At 37.7% G+C, this 19,739-nt stretch overlaps 1 long non-coding RNA gene across 1 annotated transcript; it reads left to right on the plus strand.

Annotated features, from left to right (window-relative positions):
- The first annotated feature begins 5,488 nt into the window (after nucleotides 1-5,488).
- On the plus strand, nucleotides 5,489-12,302 carry LOC104005183 (uncharacterized). The gene is made up of 4 exons (XR_001716202.3): nucleotides 5,489-6,490; nucleotides 8,696-8,837; nucleotides 11,030-11,837; nucleotides 12,046-12,302. It is a non-coding gene; the product is annotated as an uncharacterized LOC104005183 (long non-coding RNA).
- Nucleotides 12,303-19,739: the final 7,437 nt, after the last annotated feature.

Genomic DNA, 19,739 nt, shown 5'->3' on the forward strand with positions numbered 1-19,739 from the left:
CTTCTACTTTTCGGCTACTGTGAATAATGCTGTTATGAACATAGGAGTACAAATATCTCTTCAAGACCTTGCTTTCAATTCTTTTGGACACATACCCAGAAGTGGAATTGCTGGATCATACGGTAATTGTATTTTCAATTTTTTCAGGATCTGCCATTCTGTTTTCTATAGAAGCTGCCACCATTTAACATAATGTTTTTAAGTTCATTTATATTATTATGCTTGTCAGTCTTCTTTTTATGTTCAGAGTAATCAGGAAATTACCACAGTTTGCCCATTCTCACGTTGGTGAACATTTGTTTCCAGGTTTTGGAAATTTTGAATAAAGCTACTAAGAATATTCTTGTATTAGTGTTTTTGCAGACATATGCTTGGATTTCTCTTGGGTAAATACCTAGGAGCTGAATTGCTGTCATAAGCTAAGTGTATGTTATCTTTATGAAGAATTGGCTGTCCTTGTCTATTAACATAAAGAATGAGGTACTTTATTGTTCACTTAAAATCTTTATGTGGTTGGGCTCTGTGGGGTGGCACATACCAGTAACATACCTGTAGTCTCAGCTACTGGGGAGGCAGAAGGATCACTTGAGGGCAGGAGTTTGAGGCTATTGGGTGCTACAATTGTGCCTGTGAATAGCCACTGCACTCTAGCCTGGGCAACTTAGCTAAAAAAATTTATGTGGTTAAAATTTCAATGTGTTTATGAAATTTTTGTATAATGATTTTTTAAAAGAAAACTTTCCCATACTCCCAGGCACTAATTATTTTCAAAACATGAAGAATATGTTTTAAGTGGTGTCAGGCACAAATCTAATTTTAATTTTTTCTAATTGGATAGTCAAGGCTTTCAACATTTATTGATGAGTCCCTTTTTTATTTACTGATCTTAAAGGTCACATTTATACTACACTAGGTATATCCATTCCTGGAGTCTCCTATCTTTTATGTTTATCACCGAAATCTCTGACCATTTTTTTTTTTTTTGAGATAGAGTCTTGCTCTGTCACCAGGCTGGAATGCAGTGGCACGATCTTGGTTCACTGCAACTTCTGCTTCCTGGGTTCAAGTGATTCTCCTGCCTCAGCCTCCTGAGTAGCTGGCATAACAGGAGCCCGCCACCGTGCCCAGCTAATTTTTGTATTTTTAGTAGAGAGGAGGTTTCATCATGTTGGTCAAGATGGTCTCCTGATCTCATGATCCACCCACCTCAGCCTCCCAAAGTGTTGGGATTACAGGTATGAGCCACCATACCCAGCCCATTTTTGTTTATTCTCAAACCACTATCTCACATCTTTAAGAATGATACTTTTGGTACAAGGCAAGTAACAGCGAATATGCTAAGTGTATGTTTAACTTTACCATTTCTAAAAATGACTATACCACTTCATACTTCCATTAGCAGTCAATGCAAGATCACTTGTTCTACATGCTAACCAATACTTGGGATTTTTAGTCATTGGGATTATTTGTAGTGTTATCTCACTGTGGTTTAATTAGCATTTCCCTGAGAAGTAATGATGTGGTTATCAGTCATTTTATCATGTGCTGATTGGTCATTTTATATCTTCTTTGGAAAAGAACTTTTGAAAGTTTTGCTTGTTTTTTGTTGGTTTGTTTCCTTACTGTTGAGTTGTAAGATTTCTTAATATAGCCTAGATACGAATCCTTTCTCAGATAAATACATTATTAATATTTTTTCCTAGTCTTAGCTTGCCTCTTCATTTTGTTAATGTTTTTAAGAGAGTAAGTTAATTTGATGAAGTTCTGGTTTATCTTTTTAAATTAGATTTTGTGCTCTTTTTTGCCTATGAAATCTTTTTTTGCCTATCCCAAGGTTTTGAAAATGTTCTCCTATATTTTCTTGTATAACATTTGTAGTTTTAGCTTTTCATTTAGGTCTGTTACCTATTTTGAGTTCTTTTTGTGTATGACGTGAGGTAAGTGTTGAGGTTCATAATTTTCGAATAGGTGTCCAGTTGTTCTAGCGCTATTTTTTGAAACAACTTTCTCCCATTGAATTACCTTTGTGGCTGCACTGAAAATAAACTGATCATATATACTTGGCTGTATTTTCTGGAATCACTTCTGTTCCACTGATTTATATAAATATTGTTAAGCTTTCACTATGTCTTGACTACAGGAGCTTTACAATAAGTTTTGAAATCTGATACTGTTATTCCTCTAATGATGTTCTTCCTTTTCAAAACAATTTTGACTATTCTAGTTTTTTTAGTTGGCTGTTTTTTGCATATCAATGTAAATCTTAATATTAGTTTCTGCAAAAAGCCTGCTCTAAATTTGATTGATACTGTGTTGACTTTATAGATCAATTTGGAATTCTGGTTCTGGGTAAGATGGAGTAAGCCAGTGGCTGGGAAATTCTGGCCTAATGGTTAAATATGGTGTATTGACTGTTTTTGTATGCCCCCATGAAGTAATAATGGCTTTTACATTTTTTATTGAGACAGGGTCTCACTCCATCGCCCAGGCTGGAGTGCAGTGACATGATCTTGGCTCACTGCAGCATCAACCTCCTGGGATCAAAAAATCCTCTTACCTTAACTTCCTGAGTAGCTGGGACTATAAGCATGCACCACCATGTCCAGCTAATTTTTTGCATTTTTGTAGAGATGGGGTTTTACCATGTTGCTCAGGCTGGTCTCAAACTCCTGAGCTCAAGCATTCTGCCCTCCTTGGCCTGCCAAAGTGCTGGGATTACAGGTGTGAGCTATCACACCCAGCCTACATTTTTAAATAGTCAAAAAAATCAAAAGAAGAATATTTTATGACATACGATAAGTATGTAAAATTCAAATTTCAGCATTCATAACTTTTGGTTGAAACACAGTTATGCTTATTTGTTTACATATTGTCTATGGCTGTTTTCCTGTTATATTGGTACAGTTGTGTACTTATGATAGAGACCATATATAATGCTCTCATCACTTCATACTTCTACTCAGTGTATCATAAATCACAGTAACACAGTTATTACAAGTTAACAGATTTTTGAGTGTCATATGTATTACTCTACTATGATATTTTATTTATTTTGCATATTCGTCATGTCAAAACAAGAAGAGAAAATCAAATTTTGAATGTCATGCTTTTAAGGTATAGTAAAGTGTGGATTATTTTGTTATAGAATCTGATGGCTGACTATTGTGTTTGTTATGCAGTAACAGCTGTACAAGAAGAAAAATTATAACATTAATACTGCCAGATTAAAAACTTATCCCAATATTTCCAAATCACAGATAATTATGGCCAAAAATAAAAAATTTAAAATGGAATATCTTATCAAAGCAGAATTACTTTTATGAAATAACAAATGAAAATGAGGCTATAACCAAAGTAAGTTTTAGAGTGGCTAATCTGTTAATCAAGCAAGAAAAGTTATTTACTGATGATAAGTTGGTTGAATCATATTTTGCAGCAGCTGAAGAAATGTATCATATAAATTTGTCTAAGACTATAAGCCTTTTGACAAGGACAGTTTCTTAAAAAGTTGAGAACATTGGGAGCAGCACTGATAGTCACTTTAAAAACAAGATAATAAAAAATTCCCAATTATTGTTGCCAGTGATAGTGAAAATTTATCAGCCATAAGTGAACACAAAACAAAACAAAACTGAAAGACAAAATTATAAGAAAATTAAAATTCCCTGGTTTTGATGTTGTATTTTAATTAAGGACAGTATAATCATTGGGTGAAACTGGGTGAAGGGTACGTGGGACCTCTTTCTACTGTCTTTTCAATTTCATATGAATCTGTGATTATTTTAAAATAAAATGTTTAAAAAATAATTGGATGCTTAGGATCTCTATAGAGGATTTTATTTATTTCTGCCAGATTTACAAGCAATACAGGGTCAGGGATTGAGTTGACTTGGATTTGGGTTTGAATACCCGCCAAGTTGGGCCTACTTCCCATTCAACTTTACACCTAGGATGCAGCCCTTTGGTGTTCCATACACAAAACCCAAGTGATTTTTTTTTTTGAGACGGAGTCTCCCTCTGTAGCCCAGTCTGGAGTGCAGTAGTACGATCTCAGCTCACTGCAAGCTCTGCTTCCCGGGTTCAAGTGATTCTCCTGCCTCAGCCTCCTGAGTAGCTGGGACTACAGGTGTGCGCCAACACAACCGGCTAATTTTTGTATTTTTAGTAGAGACAGGGTTTCACCATGTTAGCCAGCATGGTCTCAATCTCCTGACCATGTGATCTGCCCACCTTGGCCTCCCAAAGTGCTGGGATTACAGGCATGAGACACCGTGCCCCAAGTGATTTTTTAAACCATGGTTATCCACCCCATCTTTGGCAGGTCCTAGACTCCAACTATCAGCTTCTCAGGTTTTTACCTTAAGGAATTGGCAAATTCCACCTCAAACTTTTTTTGAGATAAAAGTGGTCTCAAATACCTAGCTTATCTTAATGGATTTTTTGCAGAGACAAGGTCTCACAGCATTGCCCAGGCTGGTCTCAAACTCCTTGGCTCAAGCAATCCTCTCACCTCAGCCTCCCAAAGTGCTGGAGATTACAGGTATGAGCCATTGTACTCAGTCTAGAATCTGATTTGTTATGATGGTTTCCATATTTTAATCTGTCTCTTTTTGCATATATGCTGTTATTTATTTTTGTCTTTCTCTTCAGAGGGAAACTTGCTGAGGATTTGCATTGACTTTAGTTGAAGAGAATATGGTTTTTGTTTCCATTATTTCCAGTCCCTTCTATGAAGTATTGCAAAAACCAATAACTTGTATTTAATCTAGACTTTACATCAAATTTCTACTTTACAGAACATTTAAAAGAGCAGAGGAGAAAATATGGCGATGCCTTTAGACAAATCCAGAATTTAGACACCTAATTTGACATTTTTATTTCCCCAGCAGTTCAGTTCAAGGAAATAAAAAATGGTGGTGGTAGTGCTGTGTGTGGGAGGGTCGGGGTGGGGGCATAGTTTTAGAGTAAATGACTTCTTGGTGAGATAACAATCAAATAAAATGGATCAAAATATTCGGATAATGACTGGAATAAACCAGCTGTAAAAGTACTTTTCCCCAAAAAAACAGGATTCAAATTGGGATGCATATTAGATAATACTAAGAATTGTTAATTTTATTTCATGAGGTAACGATTTTGTGGTTATGTTAAAACATCATTATTTTTAAGTGATACAAATAGTATTGGGAAGGGATAAGGCCAGGGATCTACTTTAAAATATTTCAGTAACAAAATTCAGTAGTCATAGATATTGCCTGTATGGCAAAATGTTGGGAAGTGTTGAATTTAGGGTAGGCGCATTTGGTGTTTCATGTTATCATTTTCTTTTTTTAATTTTTCTTTTTTGTTTTTGAGATGGAGTCTCCTCTGTCACCCAGGCTGGAGAGCAGTGGCGTGATCTCAGCTCACTGCAAGCTCCGCCTTTTTGTGTTAATATCGAAAGTTTCATTAAAAAATTTTTTTCCTGCCCAGAAGGAAAGTGGTAAGTACATACTTCCTGTAGTTTGACTTGTTATAGTTATCTGGAGTCCGTCTCCCATCTCAACCTACCCACCTCTTCCTGAATAACCATAAATTCACACGGCTTAAATAGGTTTGTAGAAAAAGATACGTTCATGTTAAATATGTGAGGTCAACGGGCAACAGAGGAATAGCCAATTCCAAGCCTGATTTGAACGCAAAAAAATTTCAAGACAGGAGCCATTTTCCATATCATATTTTCTAAATTTCCTGCCAGTACAGCTTCCTTCATTTTTCAGATACAACTTGCTCTTTCTGTGCTTGATTTCAAGACTGATTTGTCCTTGGAATTCCTTGTGGATTCTTGGCATCTTGAAATCAATTGTCCATGCCAGATAGCATAAGCAGAGGTCTAGATGAGTATAGGCACATATAAAGAGGCAACGGAGTTAAACCACGTCTGAGATTCCATATTCCTTATGGTTATGTCCAGTGGACAGCCCAACTCCCTTTTAGAATCTTGTTTCTTCTCATACTCATCACTTTTCTGCTAAAGTGTGTTTCTTTTCATACTAAAACCTTCGCTTTTATCCCCAAATAGTTATATTTTCTTTATATTTCCACATGCTCGTTTTTTCTTGAGGAAAAAAATTACAAAAATAAAAAGCCCAAGCGCTCATCGCGCTAGAGAAGTGACCTTCAGTTTGAACGCGCTGAACCAACAGAATGAGCTGCAGGAAGGCGGAAGCACTAGCGTGCTGGGCATTCTGGGAACTGTAGTCGGAAGTATTTTCACCCAGGCTGGTGGAGTCCTTGTCGTCGTTCCGCTTAAACATTCTGGGAAGTGTGGGTCAGACGTTTCATATAGTCGACAACACTTCCTCTTCGGGAGTACAGGGTGTGGCCCTCTCGTGTGACTCCAGACTCTGGGAAGTGAGTCGCAGGAACTTCCGCTCCAGGGAAAGTTGCGGCCATCATGCTGCATGTGAGACTTGAGCCCCAGCGACGCTTCTGCGCCTCCTCAGCCTGGGTGAGGGACCAAAGATGGTCAAGGCCCTCTGTCTTGAGGAGGAAAAGTGGCAGCCGGTGGAGGATTAGGATTGGAAGTGTTTGCGTTTCCCTCGACTCAGTAGAGCTTTCTAGTGTTAGGGGAGGTTTCTGAGTCCCAGGTTGGGGAATGAGGCAGGGTCTTGCATCATTGGGTTTGATGGTTTCTTGGGTCTTGTACTCCCATAGCCCTTCTGTTGGACCCACCAATCAGCATTGCCGCTTCCTAGGGAAGTTTTTGTGGCGTTGGAAATATTGTGTAACTTGATCGTGTTGGTAGTTACATGTCTGTACATATTTGTTAAAACTCATTGAACTATACACTTAACAATAGTAGACTTTATAATGTATGTACATTGCACTTCAATAAATGTGACTTTTTAAAAGGGTCTGGAACTTTATTTTTTTTAAGTGGCAGGACCTCATTACAAGTAAGTTCAGAACTAAGTTAGGACTACTATAATCCTGCTAGCACCACCCTCATGTAAACATTTTCATTTTGGTTTATTTTATACGTATATAGATATTTGCTTTTTATTAAATAATGTGTAAATTTTAAATTAGTATTTCAGTTAGTAATATACCATAAGTTAATTTTGCTGTTTCCCACATTCTTCATAAAGTTCATCTTTAATGATTGTGTTGTACTGAATTGAGTGAATGTGCACTTGTTAAACCTGGGCATCTGGGATGTGTTTAAAAATTATTCTCATAATTTTATGTATATATGAAATGTTTTACAAGTTAAGAGATATATGCTGACTTCCATGCCTCTGTTCATCTTTTTTGTCTATCCTACTTGGGGTACTCATTTCCATGGTCATACTATAGGCCTTAAATTAGCAATAGCTGTCATCCCTCCATAGTCTCCATTTAAGGCATTACACTCTGCTCTACATATTCTCTTGCCAGATCTTCCTGTGGTTTACTGTGATATTGACTTCATCAATTTGTACAATTCATTGATCCTATTGCATTTTCAATATCCCTTCTTCATCTCATATCCTCAATACCAACCATATCTTTTCTCTTCTTTCTAGTATAAACAGAAGACTTACACTTACATCTAATTGTTCAAAATATTGTCCTATGACAACCGTAGACTTAAGGAACATTAAGAAAGTATTTTGATTTTCCCCCATTATTTTATAGAAGAGACATGCAGGGTCAAAGGGATTATGAATGGATGCTCTGTGAGCCAGTCAATAGCATATGTCCCAAAGGCTACAGGTTAAGTATATTACCTGGCCCAGCAGCTTTAAAATCATCTTTTGGTCTCCTACTCTAGACAGCAAACTTCAGTTCAGGCACCAGTGATGCTATTATGTGAGGAATATTGACTTGCCTCTGTTTTTGTTTTTAAATAACATCAGATTTGGTATCAGTTATCACTTAAAAGTTATTTGTGAGACACTTTCTCAGTGTATGTGACCTTGGCTGGGAAGCATTGCTTTAGAGGTGCAGAGATCAGAGATCAGATAACTTTGATAAGTCGGTATGTGCAATGGTAGAAGTATTTTAAACATGCCATGAAAGGGGATATTTCAATTCATAGCATCTATTTTTGGGGAAAAGGCTCCCAAATAGTATTGGCTCAGTCAGTCAGATCACTTGTTTGGAGATAGGGTTGGTAATATGACTCTATGCACTGTGCATACTCTTAGATTCAAGGGTCCCCATTCAAGGAATTTATATTATGGTAGCACTCACTTAAAGATCAAGAACAAATGGACATGGGTGTTCACTAAAGCATACTTTTGTGAACCCAAAAGTATGTGAGACAGGTCTCAACCCATTTAGAACATCTAGTTTGCCAAGGTTAAGTACGCACCTGTGACACAGCCTTAGGAGGTCCTGACGACATGTGCCCAAAGTGGTCAGGGCACAGCTCGATTTTATACATTTTAGGAGAAATCAGGCATCAAACAGTATGTTTAAGTTATACATTGCTTAAGTCCAGAAAGGCAGGACAATCTCAAATGGGAGTGGGAGCTTCTACATCATAGGTAGATAAGAGACAAACAGTGGCATTATTTTGAGGCTCTGATTAGGCTTTTACTGAATACAAAACTCACACGTGAGAGGTGGGTAGACGAATAGTGACTTAGGTCTTAATGTTGCTTAGTGAATATGCATTATTACAGAAACAATAGGGAAGAGGAAGCAATCAGATATGCATTTGTTTCAGGTGAACAGAGGAATGACTTTGTCCCACACCTGTGAAGATAAGCTATCAATTTACATTACCAGGGTGAAATTCAACAGAAATGCTTTTGGATAAAGATGTTCAGGCCCACAGGGAATTTCCTTGTCGACAAATTGTGAAGGAGGTATGTAGCTTTTTCTTCTTTATAGCTATCTTATTAAGTAATAAAATGGGAGGTTTGCCTGACACAGTTCCCAGCTTGACTTTTCCCTTTGGCTTAGTGATTTGGGGGTCCCGAGATTTATTTTTCTTTCACATTTTGCAAGACTATGGATGCTTAATAGGATGAGATTAGCAATTGAAAGAGAAAAAATTTTGATTCTTAAAATCTTCACCCTTTCCCTCAAACTCTTTGAACCTTGTTCTTCTAATGGACATTTGTGTGCATGATTGAGGTGTAGTATCTTAGGTGCTGTAGGAAACAGTAATATTCAAGAATGTGCTGTGATCTGCACTAAGGAGGTGATGCTACTGAACAAGGCCAAAATAAACCTACCTATGGAGAAGTATTCTTGCCGAAAACGATGAACCTTAATCTTATCTGCTCTCTAAATCTAAATTGTAGTTTACCAGTGCCACAAAAGATATTCAAGAAAATGTTAAATGGCAGCATAATGAAACATTTTAAAAAATCCATAATGTGGGACATCTTACTTGACAACTGACCTGATGTCTTCTATAGGCCAAAAGCATGAATTTAAAGTGGATCAAAGGGGGGATACTCTTCCACATTGAAAGAGACTCAAGAGAGAAAACAATCACATGCAAAGAATGGGTATTTTTGAGATGACTGGAAAATTTGAAGTTTCGTTTTGTAGAGTATAAAATAATATTAAGGAATTATTAACTTTCTTCAGTGTGATAGTTGTATTTTTGTTATATTAGAAAATGTAATTCTTTGAAGTATGCATGGGAGTGTTTAGGGGGAAAATAATACAGTGTTATGATTTTGTTTTAAAATTACAATAACAAAAAGGGCAGAAAGACAATATTGATAAAGGAAGTGTGGCACATGTTGAAAATTGCTGAATCTGGGTGATGAGGTGATGGAATACTTCACTCTTTACTTCTATTAATGTTTGAAATTTTTCATAATATAAAGGTATGAAAATGTTTAGTTCTTGTCCAGAAGAAAAGTGGTAAGCAGAACCTTCGTGTATTTTTATTTGTTGGATTTTCTGGATTTGCGTCCAACTGTCAATTGACTCACCTGAATGAAATACAGTTATTATTGTATTTATGATAATAAGAGTAGGGTGGAAGTGGGTGATGTGATATTTGAACTTGAACAAAAAGAAATTTCAAATTTTTATATATTTATCTCTTTTCATATTATAATAATTCCTCCACATGAACACACCTCCTTTCATTTGCCTCATGAGCCATGTTTTACAATGAACAATTAAAGTCAAGGAACACCCAAAAGCTTTTGCTGCTTCTGCTTTATACTTTAATAAACTTTGCATGACCTTCTTGTGGGTTCTTGTATCATGGAATGAATAGCTAATATCTGATAACACCGCCAAGAGTTCTAGATGCATCCAACACACATGGATTAAAGTAGAAAATCCAGTCAAAGTAGGTTTGAGATCTTGTGTTCCTTACATTCGTGCCCAGTTTCTAAGTTCTGCATTTTTAGCTCACACATATCTTCCCCTTTATAATTTATGCCTCCTTTTCATTTCAAACTGTGTTCTCTACTAAAGGGAATTGGGTGGGGGACAGGGTGGGAGCGGTGTTCAAATACACTTGTTTTGTCACATGTGAAAGAAAAAAAATGAGAATAAGGAAAAAGAAGGCTGAGCTTGACCAGTGAGATAGAATGATTCGGACTGAACCTAGTTATCCAAAATAAAAAGGGAAACGCTGGTGAGAAGTGCTACCTGAAGAGGATTCTGGAAACTGGTCCAAAGGATTCACGGCGTCAAAAACACTTCTGTTCCAGGAAAGGTGGCTTTAATGATTGGGCTTCTGGGGGAAATATTAAGTATAAATTAGAATCCTGTTTTTGGAGACATTTTGGTTCAAAGAAGACAGTGCTGAGTTTGCATTCTGCTCTAGAATTGTGTGACATACATTCCAAATTCAAACGGTAGTAGCCAGCCCTCCGCCAGAGAAAGGCAACGACATTGCCAATTCTTTGCGAGGATTCTGGGAGCAGTAACCTTGGAGCTCTGTGTAGGCGGCCAGGCTTCCGCTACAGGAGGGCATGGCTGTGACGATTATCTCATTGGGGATTCTGGGGTTATAATCCAGGAATTGTGGGTAAGTACAGTCACTTCTGCTCCATGAAAGTGAGGTCATCATTCGTTTCAGGAAGTTGAGTGAGGCCTGAGACAGCAATGTTTCGTTTAGCCTGGCGGTGGCCCTCCTTGTCTTCAAGAAGAGCATCCGTGGCTAGCAGTGGAAGATGGGGTTGGGCCCCAGGTGAGTGACCCTTTGTCGAGTTTGCAGAATTTGGTCTTGGCGGGTTGAGGATCTCTTGTATTTTGTGCGCTCTGTTCCTGCTCCAGGACTGACCAGGCAGTTCTGCCACCTTCTAGGGGTGTGAAATTGGGAAGTAATTCAAAATGTATGTGCCTAGCATTCCTTTTATGTAACATGAGGGGAATAGAAGTACCAAACCGATGCAGTTCAGTGGAGAATTAAATGAGATAGTCACAAGTAAAAGGTGGTAAGTGTGGTTCATTTTATTAATTTTCTTTTAATTTCCCGAGAAGCCCCAGTTACCTGAAAGCTTCTGTGAGCCTGGGAAGGGATCAGAGTTCCACCTGCAGTGCTATTTTGCCCCTTCTTTCTGATCCTTACAGGAAGCAGGACAATTCCTGGATTCCCTTTTTAAAAAAGTGAGGGTGGGGGTGTGGGGATGGGGGTGGGGGGTGGGGCGGGAATCACTCCAGGCTACTGTATGGGGATGTCCTCTGTGATTCGTGCAGGAGGGAGATACAGTTCTGGTTTCTCGCAGATGGTCACAGGAATGAGGAAAGAATGACTCTTTGGCTCCTAGCAGCAGAATCTTAACTGAGTATGACTTAGCATCCTTCTTCTTTTTGTGTCATCTCTCTTCTCAGGGCAGAAGATATTTACTAATTAGCACATTCTGCTAGCACATCTGTGGGAAAAGGTAGGAAGGAAGGAGGGAGGGTGGGAAGGAGGAAAGAAGATCCACTCCTTATACTGGAAAAAAAGGAGCAATATACTTTTCCTCAAAATGAGAAGTCAAGCCCAAAAGAATTCTGTACAGACCACCTTAAAATAACATCTTTCAAGCCTGTCTGCATGATTTAGTTGCTTCTTTTTTTAAAAAAATTTAATTTATTTTTATTTTGTAGAGATGCGGTCTTACTGCGTTGACCAGGATGGTCTCAAACTCCTGGCTACAGGCTATCCTCCTGCCTCTGTCTCCCAAAGTGCTGGGATTACAAGCGTGAGCCACCAGGCCTGGCCCAATTGCTTCTTAACAACTTACTATTCTTTGTTCACTACAGTGTATACATAACTGACTTTTTATTTGGAGCTTCATTTTGTAATGAAGGCTCTGGTCACATGTAAGACTTGTATTAAATAAATTTGCCTGCTGTTCGGTTAATCTGTGTTATGCTAATTTAATTCTTGAGCCCAGCTGGGTCCTGGAGAGGATAGAGTGAAATTTTGTGGCAGCTACATAAGTCAATGAAATTGGAAACAGAAAAACAATCTTTAAAAATCAATAAAATCATAACCTTATTCTTTGAGAAGATCAATATAGTTTATAAACCTTTCAACTGACTCACCCACAGGGAAAAAGAAGAAAACAAAAATCAGGAGGGAGGGAATGTTATTACAAATTTTGCGGATATTAAAAGGATTATAAGGGAACATTACAAACAACTCTTTGTCCATAAATTCATCAATTTACATGACATGGAATATTACTTGAAAGGCACAAACTACCAAAGCTCACTCAGGAAGAATGGATAACCTAGATACTTGCGTGTATGTATGTGTGTGCATACATACAATTTTTACACACACACACATATATATATATGCACAGTTAATTTTTTCTATCTTTTGTAGATATGGGTTTTTACCATGTTGCCTGGGCTGGTCTTGAACTCCTGGGCTCAAGCGCTCTGCCCACCTTGGCCTCCCAAAGTGCTGGGATTACAGGCTTGAAACACTGCACCTGCCTGGCCTGATATATATTTCAAAACTGATTTAGTAGATAAAGCCTTCCAACAACAACAATAAAAAAAACAATATTGAGATGAATTCACTGGTGGATTCTACTAAACATTTAAAGAGTAAAGATTTGAATTTTAAATAAACCCAGAAACAAAAAGAGAAGGGAACACCCACCCACCCCCAGCTTGTCTCATGAGTCCAGCATTAATCTGATAATACCAAACAAGACAAAGAAATTACAAGGAAAGAAAACTACAGATGAATATCCTTCATGAACTAAGTGAAAAAATCCTGAATACAGTAGTCCCTTGGTATCGGTGGGGAATTGGTTCAGGGACCCTTATGGAAATCAAAATCCGTGGATGCTCAAGTCTGTTATGTAAAATGGCCATAATATTCTCATGTAACCTTTTCATATCACCCTGCATACTTCAAATTATTTCTATCCCTATACAATAAAAATGCCCTGTAAATAGTTGTCATACTATATTGCATTTTTTATTTGTGTTATTTTTATTGTTGTGTTGCTAATTTGTATTTTTCTCTGAATATTTTTGATCCCTGTTTCATTGAATCTGTGGATGCTTCTGTAGTATCCACTGGCATGAAGATCTAGATGACAGAGATTGAGGTGACCACAGGACCTGGAAAGTGAGGGAAGAAATCCTGGGAAAAAGATGTCAAGCAAAGAATTGCCCCTTATTCTACATTAAACTCTGCCCAAATTTCAGACTGACTGACACCCAGAATGTATAAAGACGTGTACAATTCAATATTAAAGAGCCCAACATCTCAATTATAATGGGCAAAATTTGAACAGTTACTTTACAAAGGAAGACATACAAATTGTTAATATAGCCTGTGAAGAAGTGTGACATTATTGGTCATCAGGAAAAAGCAAATGAGAACTGCAGAGAGATGCAACTACACAACCACCAGAATGGCAGATATTAAAAATACTGATAGCAGGCCAGGCGCGGTGGCTCACACCTGTAATCCCAGTACTTTGGGAGGCCGAGGTGGGCGGATCATCCAAGGTCAGGAGTTCGAGACCAGCCTGGCCAACACGGAGAAACCCCATCTCTACTAAAAATACAAAAATTAGCCAGGCATGGTGGCAGGTGCCTGTAATCCCAGCTACTCGGGAGGCTGAGGCAGAAGGATTGCTTGAACCCAGGAGGCAGAGGTTGCAGTGAGCCAAGATCATGCCACTGCACTCCAGCCTGCATGACAAGAGTGAAACTCCGTCTCAAAAAGGAAATATTAATAACAGCAAATGCTTATTAGGATTCAAAACAATCAGAAATTGCATATATTTTGGGAGACAGTGTAAAATTAATCTTTTGGGAGATGATCTGGTGTTTTCTTAAGCAGTTAAACACACCAAGCAATTCTAATCATAGATATTTATTCCAGAGAAAAGAAAGCATATGACCACAAAAATACAAAACATTCTCTGACCATAGAAGGATTTTTGTGGTCATATCCTGTATGCTGCAGGATCTTTATTCATAAAAATATTTAGACAATTAAAATGTAAGCAAGTTTCCAAAGACATATATTCATGCAATAGAACATCACTCAGTAATAAAAAGGATCAAATGACTGATATGTGTGTCAACATGGATGGATCTGAAAAACACTATTCAAAGTATTGTAATGCAGAAGAGTTCTTACCATATGGTTCCATATATTTCATATTCTAAAATTAGTAAAATTTATGGTGAAAAAGTGGAACAGTGGTTGCCACTGGGGGAAGGGGTTAGAGATTGACTGGTAAGTGTCATGGGGGAATCTGTCAGGTAATGCTAATGTTCTGATGGATAAGTAATAAGTAAGATAGCTAGATGGATGACTAAGACATAAATGTTGCTAATTTTAGAATCTAAGCTGAGAATATATGGGTGACTACTGTATAATTCTTCCAACTCTTCTTTATGGTATAAAATTTCAGAGCTAGGCACAGTGGCTCCTGCCTATAATGCCAGCACTTTGGGAGGCCGAGGTGGGAGGATCACTTGAAGCCAGGAGTTTGAGACCAGCCTGGGCAACATAGTGGGACCCCATCTTAGCAAAAAAAAAAAAAAAAAAAAGCCAGGTGTGGTTGGGCACACCTATAGTCCCACCTACTTTGGAGCCTGAGGTGGGAAGATGGCTTCAGCCCAAGTGGTCAAGGCTGCAGTGAACTGTGATCATGCCACTGCACTCTAGCCTAGGTGACAAGGTAAGATCCTGTCTCAAAAAAAAAATTTTTAGTAAAATATTGAGAAAAACCTAGTTTTGAGTGAAAAATTTTAACAGAGTTTTATAACACAAGATATATATATATGCATCCGAAATTCCATACATTTGCCAAAAAGACATACCAGCAACAGGCACACATTAAACAGATCGACCTGGCTACTGATGCTACAGGAGAGAAAATGAGAGTGGGTAGTGGGGGATATAATGGAACAAATAAATAATATCTGTTTGGTTTTTTCTTTCTATTTTTAATATGTATGCCCTCAAACATTCCCCTATTCAAATAAATGATATTTTTATGTTCACATTTTATTCAGTATTTCTATGTAAATAAACTAGGAAGACGGTCTGTGGAAGCTTTATCTGTGTTGTTGCCAAAGGCCTGTAATATGTCTTGAAGAATATTTTCCAGAAAGAATTTAGAAGTGATTCACAACTGAATCTTGTATGCCAACAATAGTGCACATGAACAAAACATTCTCTGACCATAGAAGGATCAATCTTTTCATCTCAAAACCCCATAGATTATTTTTATATTTTATTACTACTTTTAATGTTGCAGACAATAATTAAAATGAAAAGCTTATTTTTTCATTCCTTTGAAATTGACTCAATTCTTTAGTCTTCAGCCTTGCCATTAAAAAAAATTTTCAGTGTCTACAAGTGCATCCCTAGGAGTCTCTTCCTCCTTTTTCTCTTACTCTTCCTCTCCTACTTCTCCTCCTACACACCCTGGCCTTCCACCCACTTCTCCTCCATCTTCTTCTCCTCCTTCCAATATGTGATTTTGCCCATTTGGATAAATTGTTTATTCTCTTTTAATGATTTATTTATTACAATCTGCTTCCTTCTCTAGTCCTCATTTTTTCTCATTAGCTTATAAGATACACCTGATCAATATGTTCATATTCATTATAGAGTTTCTCATTATTTTTAGCCCTTCCCTCTAAGTTCTGAAAAAAGTTCTATGCCATATATTCAGTTTCCTTTGAAACATATCATTGATTTTTTAAAAAAGACTTTATTTTAAGAGCAGTTTTAGGGTTACAGAAAAATTGCAGAGAAAGTATTAATATTTCCCATGTGCTCTCCTTTCCCCTGCCCAATTTCTCCTATTGTTTGCATCTTGCATGTGTGTGGCATATTTGTTACAACTAATGAACCAATATCGACACATTATTATTAACTAAAGTCTGTGGTTGACATTAGGGCTTACTCTTTGTGTTGTACATTCCATGGGTTTTGACAAAGCATAACATCCTATATCCACCATACCATATCATACAGAATAGTGTCACTGCTTAAAAATACCCTGTACTCTACCAATTAATCTCTCTGAACCTCTAACAACCACTGATCACTTTACTGACCTTTAGTTTTGCCTTTTCCAGATTATCATATAGTTGAATTACAGTATGTAGCTTTGACAGACTGGCTTCTTTCCATTAACAATATGAATTTAAGGTTATTCTATGTGTTTTCATAACTTCATATCTCATTTCTTTTTATGGCTGAATAATACTCTATCGTATTGATGTACCACAGTTTGTTGGTCATATATCATTGATTTTTACAGATTGAAATATCACTTACATTCAGAAAAGTGTCCAAATCATAAATACACATGTGAAAGTATGAACATCAAATGAACAGCTGTATAATCACCACTCACAGCCAAAAATGGAGCATGGTAGAATTGCAAACACCCCACTCTCACAGCATCATGATGCTTTCTTCCCCAGGAATAGAAACCACTACCCTAAGTTTTAAGGTTCCCTTGCTTTTCTTTATATTTTTACTATTTAAGTGTCCAAAATCATCCTACTGATGAATTTTGCATGTCTAATGAACAAGTGGAATCACGCTGCATCTACTGGGTTTGTCTAGTTATTTTGCTCAACATATTTATGGGAGTCATCATGGTATTGCATGTACAGCTAAAGTTTGTTCAATGTCCTTGCTCTTACCTTGTGTAAATAACAAAAAATATTTATCCATACTATCATCGATAGACATCTGAAGTATTCTCAGCTTGTCATTGTGATGAATGATCCTGCTATGAACATTCTTATATGTGTATTTTGGTACACATTTCTTATGGGTTTATACACTGAGTAGATTTAAGTGTCATAAGAAATGATTTTCAAATTGGGCTCTACCATCCACCAGCCTTAGATTGTTGCATGTAGTGGGAGGTATAGGTCAATTTCAGTTTTATTTCACAATATTCAATTTAACAGCAACATGTGTTGAATATTTGCCCTGTTCCCATGGTGCTGCAGTGCCACATTTGTTGCAGATCTGAAGTCAACATGAGCATGCATATAAAATTCAAAAGATCTACACATAAAATATTAAAATTAATTAGATTAGTTGGCAAGATTACAGGATAAAGGAGCAAATGTGGTATTTAGTAGAAATGGTTGGAGTGGACATCATTATTTTGTTCCCCATCGTAGAGGAAATGTTTTCAATATTTCACTATTCCTTTTGGTATTTGTTGCCATTTTTGTAGATCTTTACTATTGCTTAGTTGCCTAAATTTTCTTATGACAAATGGGTGATTAATCAAACTTTTTTTTTCTGTTTCTGATACCTAGGTCATGATGTGTTACCCTCTTATATATGATTGGCAACATTTTGTTTAGGATTTTTGAAAGTATATTTATGACGAGATAGACCTGTCATTTTCTTTTTCTTTCTTTTTTCTTTTCTTTTTTTTTTTTTTCTTGAGATGGAGTCTCACTCTGTTACCCAGGCTGGAGTGCAGTGGCATGATCTCAGCTCACTGCAATCTCCACCTCCCAGGTTCAAGTGATTCTCTTGCCTCAGCCTCCCAAGTAGCTGGGAATACAGGCGTGTGCCTCCATACCTGGCTTTTTTTTTTTTTTTTTTTTTTTTTTGGTATTTTTAGTAGAAACGGGGTTTCACTGTGTTAGTGTTTGCCAGAATGGTCTGGATCTCCTGATCTCATGATCTGCTCGCCTTAGCCCCCTAAAGTGCTGGGATTACAGGCATGAGCCACCATGCCCGGCCAGACCTGTCATTTTCTATTCTAATGAAGCCTCTCACAAATTTTGTCAGTGTTATTATAGTGGCCTCATAAAGTTAGTTGGAAAGTGTTTCCTATTTTGTTATTCTGAGGAATAATTTTGAGATGAACATGGTTTCTTCTTTAAATATTTGGTGGAATTCACTGATGACACCAGATTTCAATGCCATACTATTTGATCTATGGATTACTTAAAAGTGGTTTGATTAATTTCTAAACAAGTTTATAATTTAGGGTCCACCTAGAAGATAGAAACCTTACGAATTATTTGAAAAGAAAAATTAGCATATTGTAGAGTTGGTAGCTAGATTTCTGAAAGAGCAGAAAAAGAACTCTGGGCCAGATGCTGTGGCTCACGCCTGTAATCCCAGCACTTTGGGAGGCTGAGGCGGGTGGATCACGAGGTCAGGAGTTCAAGACCAGCCTGGCCAACATGGTGAAACCCCATCTCTACTGATAACACAAAAATTAGCTGGGAGTGGTGGTGCATGCCTGTAATCCCAGCTACTTGGGAGGCTGAGGCAGGAGAATTGCTTGGAGCCGAGACGCAGGGGTTGCAGTGAGCCGAGATGGCACCACTGCACTTCAGCCCGGGGAACTGAGCGAGACTCTGTCAAAAAAAAAAACTCTAATATATGATGGAAGTAGCAACTGCAGGAAGTAGCAACTGCAGCAAGCAGCAACCACCTGAGGTCTGAGGAAACAAAGTGAAGAGACAGGAATTACTAAAACTTAGAAGCTTGGAGGAAGGTCATGCTCACCTGAAACTCAGACCTCTAAGGAGAGGCCAGTGTTCAGCTGGCTCTGCTGTCTCTGAGCTCAGAAACAGGGCCCTGCAGTTTTAGCACTTAGACATCTAAGGATCAGTCTTTGGGAAGTTGTTTAATAATGTTTATAAAGAGCCATGATGAAATAGGTATTGAAGTGTTAGAAAAACTGAAAATTAGGCAGTTGCTACAAGAAAAAGTACTGCTGGCTGGCAGGCACAGGATACAGTATATCTCCCTGCCCCCACCACCCCTATACTCTTCTGCTAATAGTTGCCGAACACAGAACCAGATTGGGGGTGTAGAGGTCGGGAAAGATTGGCTGCAGACTCCCCCATTCCAGCCCCATAAAGCAGCGTGAAGAATGGTGGGTTTGGAGATGAGACAATATTTATTAAATGCACACATGAATCATTTAGTTGTATTTTTATTGATTTCTAGCCAAATTTCACTGTATTCGAAAACATAGTATTTCAGTATTTTGAAATCCCATATCATTTTACTCATTTGTACAAATCTTATGTGCTCTTGAAAAGATGTGCATTTTAATTTTTGCTAGAATCTTTCTTTCCCCCAGCTTCATATAGGTGTCAAAAGTGCTGCAGAGATTCTAGGCTTTTCAGATCCTAGACTAGACCATCATCCCCAGGAGAAAATTAGCCCCAAATGCATGACTCTCCCAACTGTTTCTGAATTTTGGCCCACCATTTCTCCATTATCTTGTCTTTTGATGTCTTTTGACATTTAAAAAGTTTGCTCACCTTTCCTCTGCTACATGTTTGTTCCAAATCACTCA

The sequence above is a fragment of the Pan troglodytes genome, chromosome 13, assembly GCF_028858775.2.
Source record: "Pan troglodytes isolate AG18354 chromosome 13, NHGRI_mPanTro3-v2.0_pri, whole genome shotgun sequence".
Classification (NCBI taxonomy): Eukaryota; Metazoa; Chordata; class Mammalia; order Primates; family Hominidae; genus Pan; species Pan troglodytes.